Source organism: Bidens hawaiensis, unplaced genomic scaffold (genome assembly GCF_021521415.1).
Source record: "Bidens hawaiensis isolate Kalapana, Puna unplaced genomic scaffold, B.hawaiensis_p1.1 tig00056358_1, whole genome shotgun sequence".
Lineage (NCBI taxonomy): Eukaryota > Viridiplantae > Streptophyta > Magnoliopsida > Asterales > Asteraceae > Bidens > Bidens hawaiensis.
The window spans coordinates 13,324-22,749 of NW_027500165.1; the positions used below are offsets into that span (position 1 = coordinate 13,324).

The 9,426-nt window shown below is 36.8% G+C and overlaps 1 long non-coding RNA gene across 1 annotated transcript; it reads right to left on the minus strand.

The window, feature by feature from the left end:
- Window positions 1–5,636: 5,636 nt before the first annotated feature.
- On the minus strand, window positions 5,637–7,844 carry LOC143601469 (uncharacterized). Its single transcript, XR_013147655.1, has 3 exons — window positions 7,526–7,844; window positions 7,365–7,409; window positions 5,637–7,254 (listed from the first exon to the last, which is right to left on the minus strand). It is a non-coding gene; the product is annotated as an uncharacterized LOC143601469 (long non-coding RNA).
- Window positions 7,845–9,426: the final 1,582 nt, after the last annotated feature.

A 9,426-nucleotide genomic window follows, 5' to 3' on the forward strand; every position in this document is an offset into this window, starting at 1 on the left:
GTATATAATCGGGTAAATCTTACAATCTTACAATACTAATAAAAGAAAATGTTGATGCTTAGGTGTCAAGCCTACATTTCTTCAATTCCTAATCTCTCATCTCATTCATTCTAACTATTCATTGGTCATAGGTCAAAACCATTTTGTCGAGTGGGTTATAACATAGTGTGGATTTTTTCATTATTGAATTAAGTTTCATTTTCATACTTGAGGTTTGACCAATTACGCAACTTAAGAATTTTTTTAAAATTTCCTGCAGATCAGCACATGACGTTTCCATAAAACCATGTTATTTTAGTACTTTTTGTTAACCACCCGTTTGTTTTTTCACATTAAATCTATATTAAATTAATTTATATGTGTTTTGATAATCACAATTGAAATAACGGATCTAATTTATTTGTATTATTTGACAGATCCCGTGTAATACACGGGTTCAAAAGCTAGTAAATTAGTATTATCGGACAATCAAGTTGAGTAACCGGGTATATTACAAATCCCAACCCCGTCCTAACCCCACGAAAAATCTCAAAACCAATCCCAAACACGTGTCAAACCCTAATGGGTCGAGTATTTCCCGTTCCAGTTATGTCAGGTTTCGAGTTTTCCATCGAAGTTTTGGTCTCACTGCCATCCCTAAATACATGCAACCTTAGGTAATGGTGAGGACTAGAAGGAACATAACTAGGGCACACCACCCAATGGGGTACGTGCGTTCGGGTAGTTACATCTAGGAGTGAGCAACTTAACCGTCATAACCGTGAACCAAACCATAACCGATATACCCTAACCAGTTTTAACCGATAACCAACATAACCGGTGGGTCGGTTTAACAGATTTTCAAAAACCGCCAAATGCGGGTCGTACTTGGTTCAAGATAATTTCAAACATGCCATAACTGAACCCACCTATTTATTTAACCAACAATAACTTCCACCAAACATATTGTCGGTTTATATCATTTCGATGTTTTTGGTTCAATGTTTGTTATCGAGTTAACTTATATTTCATTGTTAGATTGTCTAATGCATTTTTTTTGAATATTTGATATTAATATTATAGATTATTTATTTTTTTGGATTAAGTTATGTCATTTTTCTTGTAATATTTGGTACCAAACTTTTAAACACAAGTACATTGTTTTGGTTATGGTAACCGACTCGCTATAACATTTAAAATCGGTTAGCCGAAACAATCATAACGGGTCAGTTATGGTTATGGTTATTCATTAACCGACATATCGGTTATGGTTATGGTTAAGGATTTGGCCTAAAACGTCCTAAACCGACCCATGCACACCCTTAGTTACATCCTAGAGGTGCACAAACCAGTTTAAAACTCAAAATCAGTTCGGGTTAAAACTGGTTCGGTTTGGCCAACAAAAGTCAAAACCGGTTTATGATTGGTTTCGGTTCGGGTTGAAACCGGTTTCTTACCATGTTACGATCGGTTTCGGTTCGGGTTTTGATCGGTTTCGGTTCGGGTTTTGACCGGTTTTGGTTCGGTTAACCGGGTTGAAACCAGTTTTGGTGGAGAAAACTACAAACCGGTTCCAAACCTCCGGTTTCGATCGGTTCCAAACCAGTTTCTACATAATCGGTTTCAAATCGGTTCGGTTTCGATTCAATTTTCGGGTTGGTTCGGTTAACCAATTTGTTTGCCCACCTCTATTACATCCCATAAACCATGAAATATTTATCCACAAATATTAAATACTACTTATTAACGGAAATTTCTTTATATTATGATGTATTTGTTAAACCATAACGTTTTATTTTAAATGGTTACAAATAGTAAATTACACGTGCGATGTGTGGCGAAATCGGTCCGATAAAACCCAGGTGTTGCATTCGCAAGTTAACGTGAATTCGGTCGGTATTAGCTATGTTTACCGTACTGAAACGATACTTAAAAAATAAATTCGTCATATTAACATATTTATAATAAAAAAACCAAAAAAAAAATAGTGGCACTCGTAATATAAATTAACATACACATTCGGTCGGTAAACTCGGGCGTTGGTAAAACCTGAGTATTACAACGGCGAGTCGACGTAAATTCGGCCAACATCATTTACGTTCGTTACCGATAAACAACGCTGGTAAAACACGAGTGTTTAAAGTTAATACCCAAAAGACAAATTCATTAAATTAACACATAAAAAGAGCAACATATGTAAAAATAAAATATTTAAAACGACATTTATTTGGTTGTTAAAATCCAGATGGTGGGAAAGGCCAGCCGTTTCTATAGCTTCTCAGCCGCTGAGGCGGTAACTCGACATGAACTCGGTCGGTTTCGGTTACCTTCGTTTCAGTGTTGGAACAAAAACAAATTATAAAATTTGATGTGCACCAATGGGTGGCATGGTACGTTAAAACTCAGGTATTGGGAAAACCCAAGCATTGTCGGACCCGTGCGTTGAGGTGGTGAGTCTACGTGAAGTTGGTCGGTTTCGGTCATGTTATACTGAAACTAAAATAGAAAAAATTGTTTAGTGACGTTCGTTACGGTACAAGAACTAAAACATAAAAAATAATATAAAAATTGAGGATGACAAATGGAGTGGTGTCGGTCGATAAAACTCAGGCATTGTCGGTCTCGGGTGTTGAGGCGGTGAGTCTACGCGAATTCGGTCTGTTTCCGTCACATTCATTATGGTATCGGAAATAAAACAAAAAAATTATGTTCAGTCGGCTTCCATTACGTTCGTACAGTAGCTGAACTAACAATACTAAAACATTAATATAAAAAATAAATAAAACTTGTGGGCTAAGACGGTGCCACCAAGTTGCTCAATAGGTCCTTGCGACACCAAAGTTCTAATTTATACTATAGTAATAATAATAATTTGTAATCAAGTGATATTTTTAGTTTAAAACTGTGTCCATTCGCACACTATAGTTTTTTTCAGAACCGCCAACTCGTACTCCATCTAAAATTACTTCTTTATCAACACTAATATTTACCATAAGACTAAAAGCCTAAACCAGTTAAAAAAAATACGTTTGCTACATACTTTTGATACCGTCATACTACAAACCCTTTCATCTGTATAGTGGATTATTGCTTTCAAACAAAGTCTATATTATTGATTAGAGTTATGTATACATCAAATTATTAATACGATTTAGTTTTATAGAAATTTGAGGTGGATTTGCCGTTTTTAAAATGTTAGGTTATTTGAGAATATTCAAAATTAAAAAGGGTTTAATTCCTTTAAATATTTGAAAGAAATGTACTCTTTCGTCAAGAGAATTTAAATGAATTCATTCGGTTCTAATTCGACGCCAAATCTGTTTAATATCCAACCATATTTATAATATTTATTGAATTTTAAATTTGAACTAGTATCAATACCCGCGCAACAGGTGACAAAGGAAGAAAACCGCAATTGTTTTCGGAATCATCCGACAATCGTCTTAGAAAAACTAACCCGAAGTATTCAGAGAAACGAAAACAAAATACATGTAAAAGAAAGGAATCATCCGACAATGGTGTTAGAAATACTAACCCGAACTATTCTAGAGAAACGAAAACGAAATACATGTAAAAGAAATGAATCATCCGACAATGGTATTAGAAATACTAACCGGGACTATTCAAGAGAAACGAAAACAGAATACATGTAAAAAAAACCAAAACAATGTCTGCACAAAGTTTCTATAATGTAAATTAGACACGACTTCGATAATGCTTGTTGGTTACAAAGTGGTTTGTTGGTTACAAAGTATATAGATAGTCTAGGATGCGTTTAACTTTCATGAGTCCTACAAACATCAAACCCCTAATTTCAAGCTTCAAAATCCTAATAGCATATATCGTGTAACATAACTTACGTTGCTACCTCACACAAACTGTCATAAATGAGTATTAGTTGCATATTCTTTACCTAAACAAACTTCATACTTGAAACCTTGACTAAACTCTTCATAGGGCCAGAAAGTTTTGAGTGAAAATGAAGATATTCTCAAAAATGTATCAGTTGTCTATAGCTTATATACTTTCCAAGAACCAACATTTGAAAGTCTTTTCCAAATATATCTTTTTCTATATATAATACAAATTTGGAGTGGGTTTCCCAGTAAGTCACTTAAGTATTCTGCACATACACAATGTAAATGCAATTGAAAATTATCAACCCCCAAAATAAAATACAAAATGAACAAAATAAAAACCAAAACAACAAATAAGCACTTGATCTTTCTGGAACCATGAGAAACGCAAATAACCGAACAACAAAGAGTCAAAAGCACAACAAAAAGCTCAGGTAACCGAAAATGTTAATCAACTCGTGGCTCAGAGATCTCCACCGTGGAGCATAGGTTGCCATGCCAAATATTGGAGCTTCATCATAGCATGACGAAAAACCACGTCACTGCCAACCAAACACATGTAACATTATTCCCATTGCCAACAAAGCACGGGTCAGTTCTGGAATGGCTGCAACCAAAGTTGCCATGACACCGTCGTCACGACTAAAACCCTCAACAAAGAGAAAGAAAACGGTATCCGAGCACATTCTAGCCATTCTCTATCAAGAGTTTCAAAACGAACCCGACAATTGTCCCAATCGCCTTCACCTATGGTTTCCAAAACTGAACCCGTCAAAAACACAAATCGGATCCACCTTCCACACACACGAAAACTACCTCGTCGGAGAACTACAAAGTAGAAACCGACGACAGTCAAAACCACCGTCATACCTCCATGACGGCTGCCGCCTAGGGTTCCAACACGAAAGCTGGCAACGACCGTCATCGGAAGAGAAAGGGTACTTCGGAGCTACAGAAGCGCTGAAACATCACCGTCTTACCTTCGCCACCGCCGCCTAGGTTTCCAAAATGGAAGCCGGGCAACGGCAACTACCGCAATCAAAGACCGATGTCGCTTATGGATCCAAAATGGAACCTAACGACAGTCAAACATCAGCATATTACCTCAGCCACCGTCGCCTAGGGTTCCAAAACGGAAGCCGGCAAGGTGGTGACCGAAAGGGAAAGCAGATTTCGTGCACAAAGACTTAACGAACCGTCACCGTCTTACTACCATCATGTACGATTCCAACATTGAGGCCGGGCAGAGTTCATGGAAATAAAGAGAAGAGAAGATGAATTGTATAGAGAGAGAAAAATCTTTTGATTTTGATTTTCAAACGGTTGCAGATCTGGTAAACTTTATTGTGGTTATAGGTTTGGGGAGAGAAAGCCGCGTATATGACGACGACTATCCATCCATTTCACTAAAAACGTGACAATGAGTATAACAATTAAAGCATGCAGTACAACTATTAATGCGAAAGTCACAACTTATAATGCACCATGTACAGCTTTCATTGCACAGTTTTGTTAAAGAGAAGTTGTTATTTAATATATATATATAATATAATTCCAATAAATTATAAAACCAGAAAGTTGGAATATAAAATTACATTTTAATTCCAACTAGTATGAGTACCCCCGCGTTGCGGCGGAACACGTTAACAACATGAAACATCGATTTTGCAATACATGTATGCGTACCTGCATGCTACGGCGGAACACGTTAAAAACATGAAACATGTCGATTTTACATTGCATATATGCTCCAGAAGGTTCAACATCACAAACTGAATGAATCCAAAATGAAATAAATGTATACTAATTCAATAATATGTTCTCTAAAAAAATCTGCATATGTGGTTTATTCAGTATTGGTGTGGTGCTTTTTGCGCCAGTCTTGAGCACTTCTCACCCGGATGAAAGAAAAATACAAATGGACGATTTCAAAAGGTTATAATATGGGATTGTGAATCCAAGTATTGTTAATATTGTATAAAGTATCCTAGTTTTCGTTGTCTCGTAAGTTTCCAACTTATTGACGTTTACTTGATTAATAGGCTTGCCATTTCAAAGCACGCAGTAGAACACTAATATGCAATTCCCATACATATATTTTTCGTTATGCAAGATCAACATTTTTACGTTTTTCTTATAAATAACTAAGGCATTTACACAAACTATAATGTTGCACTAACAATCTAAATATCTAGCATGCACTATAATACAACTTTTAGCAACTTTTGTTCATTTGACCCGTTTTTAACATGTAAGTATGCAGTATAAGCAGGTAAAGTTATTAGATAAGTAGGTAGGTATACTCACATAGAGGTTGTCTCATGCATAATCAAAAGCTAGATCGAGAGACATTTTTATATGATTGATGTGCATATTCACCAGCTTTACCGCGTTTTCGTGGGATATTTCGTTAGCAACTGCATCCACATTGTAACAATTTCAGCAAGTAACGAAAGTATATATGAATTTAGCATCAAAGGATTGAATTGTAGAAAAACCACAACTACCATGATAATTATATACCCTCTTTTTTCCTTTTTATTTTAAATCGTTTTCTTTTATAACTGTAGTCACTTATCAAAAACTGACACGGAACCACCCAACCTGAACTCAATTATCGAGCCTGACTCAAAGTCACCCAAAAACTGAGTAAACAAAACCCGAAATACCCGAACCCAATTAAAGTATAAGGCTACTGAAACTTGATCCTATGTAGTCCTAAACCTGATTCGGGTCAGCTTTGGTTATCTATTACGGACCCTTTTAGGTAACCGATTACGGTTAAAATAATATAAAAGGTAAAGGGAAGCTCATTTTTGTTCTCGGGTGTCGATTTTAATGGTCGGGTTGTGGTTTTGGGCATTGCTTAGTCAGTTTTTGAGCTACTTCAGGCCAGGGTTCCAGTAAGTCGAATGTTGTTTACTTACATTTCTTGTGGGTTCAGGTTGGGTTTAGGGTTCGGTAATTGAGTTCGGATCGGGTAGGTCAAACATTCTTTGTCAAGCTTTGAGTTTCATATTCCCTTTTTTATCTTAACCCATTGTCGTTTTTAATTGTAATCGAATTACGAAACTGACCCGAAACCACCCGTTCTAAACTCGGTTACCGAGCCAGACCCAACTAAACAAACCTATGAAATTACGTGTTATGACATCATAGTTCTTAATTTAGAGTTGGTAATAGCTTACTCAATTCACCATGTGTGAATATAAATGTACATAGCACACACATACATGCATGCCATAAAATTTATAAAGACGAATGGTAGATAGTTTACCTTTATATCAGCGTGTCAAAGAACTGTGCACAATGAACACGAATCATATTAGTGTATAACCATTTGAACTTTTACCCATGTGTAACCTTAGGACCAAAGTGAAAGTAAATCAGCCCCAAATAATGATGTAACTTCTGTTCTCTACAGGAAAATCATATAATAGATTAGCATAATGAAATAGCAAATAATAATCAACCCCCCCCCCCCCCCCCCGCCGCTCCCCCTTAAAGTAAACATAAAATGAAATTTACATGATACGGAAGCTCTCTCTATCCTCGTCTGAATATCCCAAAGCCCTACAAACCACAAATCAATCTTTTTTATAGAGCATATCAAAATAAGTGAACCTTGCCAATCAACATTATTTAGAATTCAGGTTGACTATTAATTTAAAAGTCAAGAACTTATATACCTTAATAATGTAACATCAATAGCCCTAAGTATATATATCCATACGCCTAAACTGAATAGAATTGAATGATGATAATCATAAACTGAAGCGAGTGTGGAAGATGAAGATGTTACTTCTCTGTTTCGAATTCCATCGATGCTGCGGGTAGGTTTTTGACCAACGCCGTCGTCTCAATACTAAAGACATCGTTGCAGTTCAAGAACTACCTCTATGTTTCTCACGATCTCTATCCCGTGTTCGATCTTTCTACTTCTCACGGTTATCAAATTCATCTTCCTTTCTTCGATCTCTGTCGTTGACTTTTGATTTCTCATGGTCGCGTGTTCTCGTCTCGTCTTCGGAAATAGCTTTCAGGTCAAAGGTTATAAAACAATCACAATATAAGTTTATACAATGAGCAAAATTGCACAATTATTGTACTACTTTTCCAGTCCAGTAAACCAAAAAAGCACAATGGCAACATTTTTAAAAGTGATTAAACTAATTAATGAAGCAAACAATAATAAGTTGAATAAGAACTAATAGCCTGCATAAGTTGTTCTTAAATTACGTTGTGTGGTGTGTTTCCAAATCAGAAATTGAGTTGTTTAAAATTATAGTGAAATCGAAACCGAAAACGAACCAAAAACCTAGAGATGTTGAGAATTAGGAAATGAAAGTTACCAAATTAAGTTGCTGGTAATATTGAGACCAATCTCATGCTTCCTTGGCACATAAAAACTCCAATTTCTTCACTGATGATTTTGTAAACCTTAAAAAGCATACTTTTAAATAAAAAAGAATTTGAAAACGCAAATAACCTGATCGAAGAGTGATGTTAGATTGGGGATTCCGGTCTGAAGGTCACGTTTGGTAAGGACTGACGACGGCGGAGGTGGATTGGCAACTGCCAGAGTGGAATTGAACGGCGTCAGTAAAGAAACAGAGCATCTGTTCAGGTTTTGGCAGAGGTGCTTGCGGGGGTGGCGGAGTAAACCGCCGAACGATCACCTGCTTTAACCCTCCGTATCTCCACTGAAAGTCGATTGAAGAACTGTGTCTTTTGTATCATCGTGACAGATTTCCATCGGTCAGCGGTTGGATGATCGTCGCGTCTGGTGGTATCTGATCGGTCCATAGCGAGCGAGCGAGAATGGGTTACAGAGCAAGATGATAAAAGCAAGGGGATGGAATGATGGATAATGAAAGTAGCAGATGTCATGTGGTGGTCGGACGTGGAGGCGGTATGGAAGAACACGTGTATACAAAACAGAGCATTACAGGCCTTGTACAACATGCTTTATTAGTAGTACAATTAGCTACAGTAGAATATGTGAAAAGATGGAAACTTGCTTTTTAAATATATATATATATATATAAAATAAATCCTTAAGCCCCAAATCCAGAATTGTTTTCTCGCTTTGGTGTAACACTGTAACCTATTGGGACATAGATTTACGGTTAATTGTATTGAACATGCAAGCCCAATTAGGCATTCAATGTTTCGTTCGGATCACATGAAGGTTTATAAGCCAATAACATGATCCGGGTATAGTTTTTTCTGAACTGCCACTTCCCAAACTTAGCCCCGCTTCCTTCTTTCAGGCCTGACTTATGCAAGAAATCTAACTCAATTGCAGTGGTTGAAATGCGGGCTGAGTGATACGGTGGTAGACTTTCTTACATATGTTGGGCTTGAAGAGGAAGCGGGCTTAGTTTGGGAAGTGGCGGCTCAGAAAAATGTGTAGTCGGAAGCAGTTCATGAGAAAAGCTTGTGTTATTGGCTTATTAATCTTCATGTGAGATCTGGTGAAACCTTGAATGCCTATATGGTCCCGTGTGCTCAATACTAATAAACCATAATCTATGTTCGAATATAACTATTGCGAAACGAACCACTTTAGTGCTGCAGTTATGGGGGA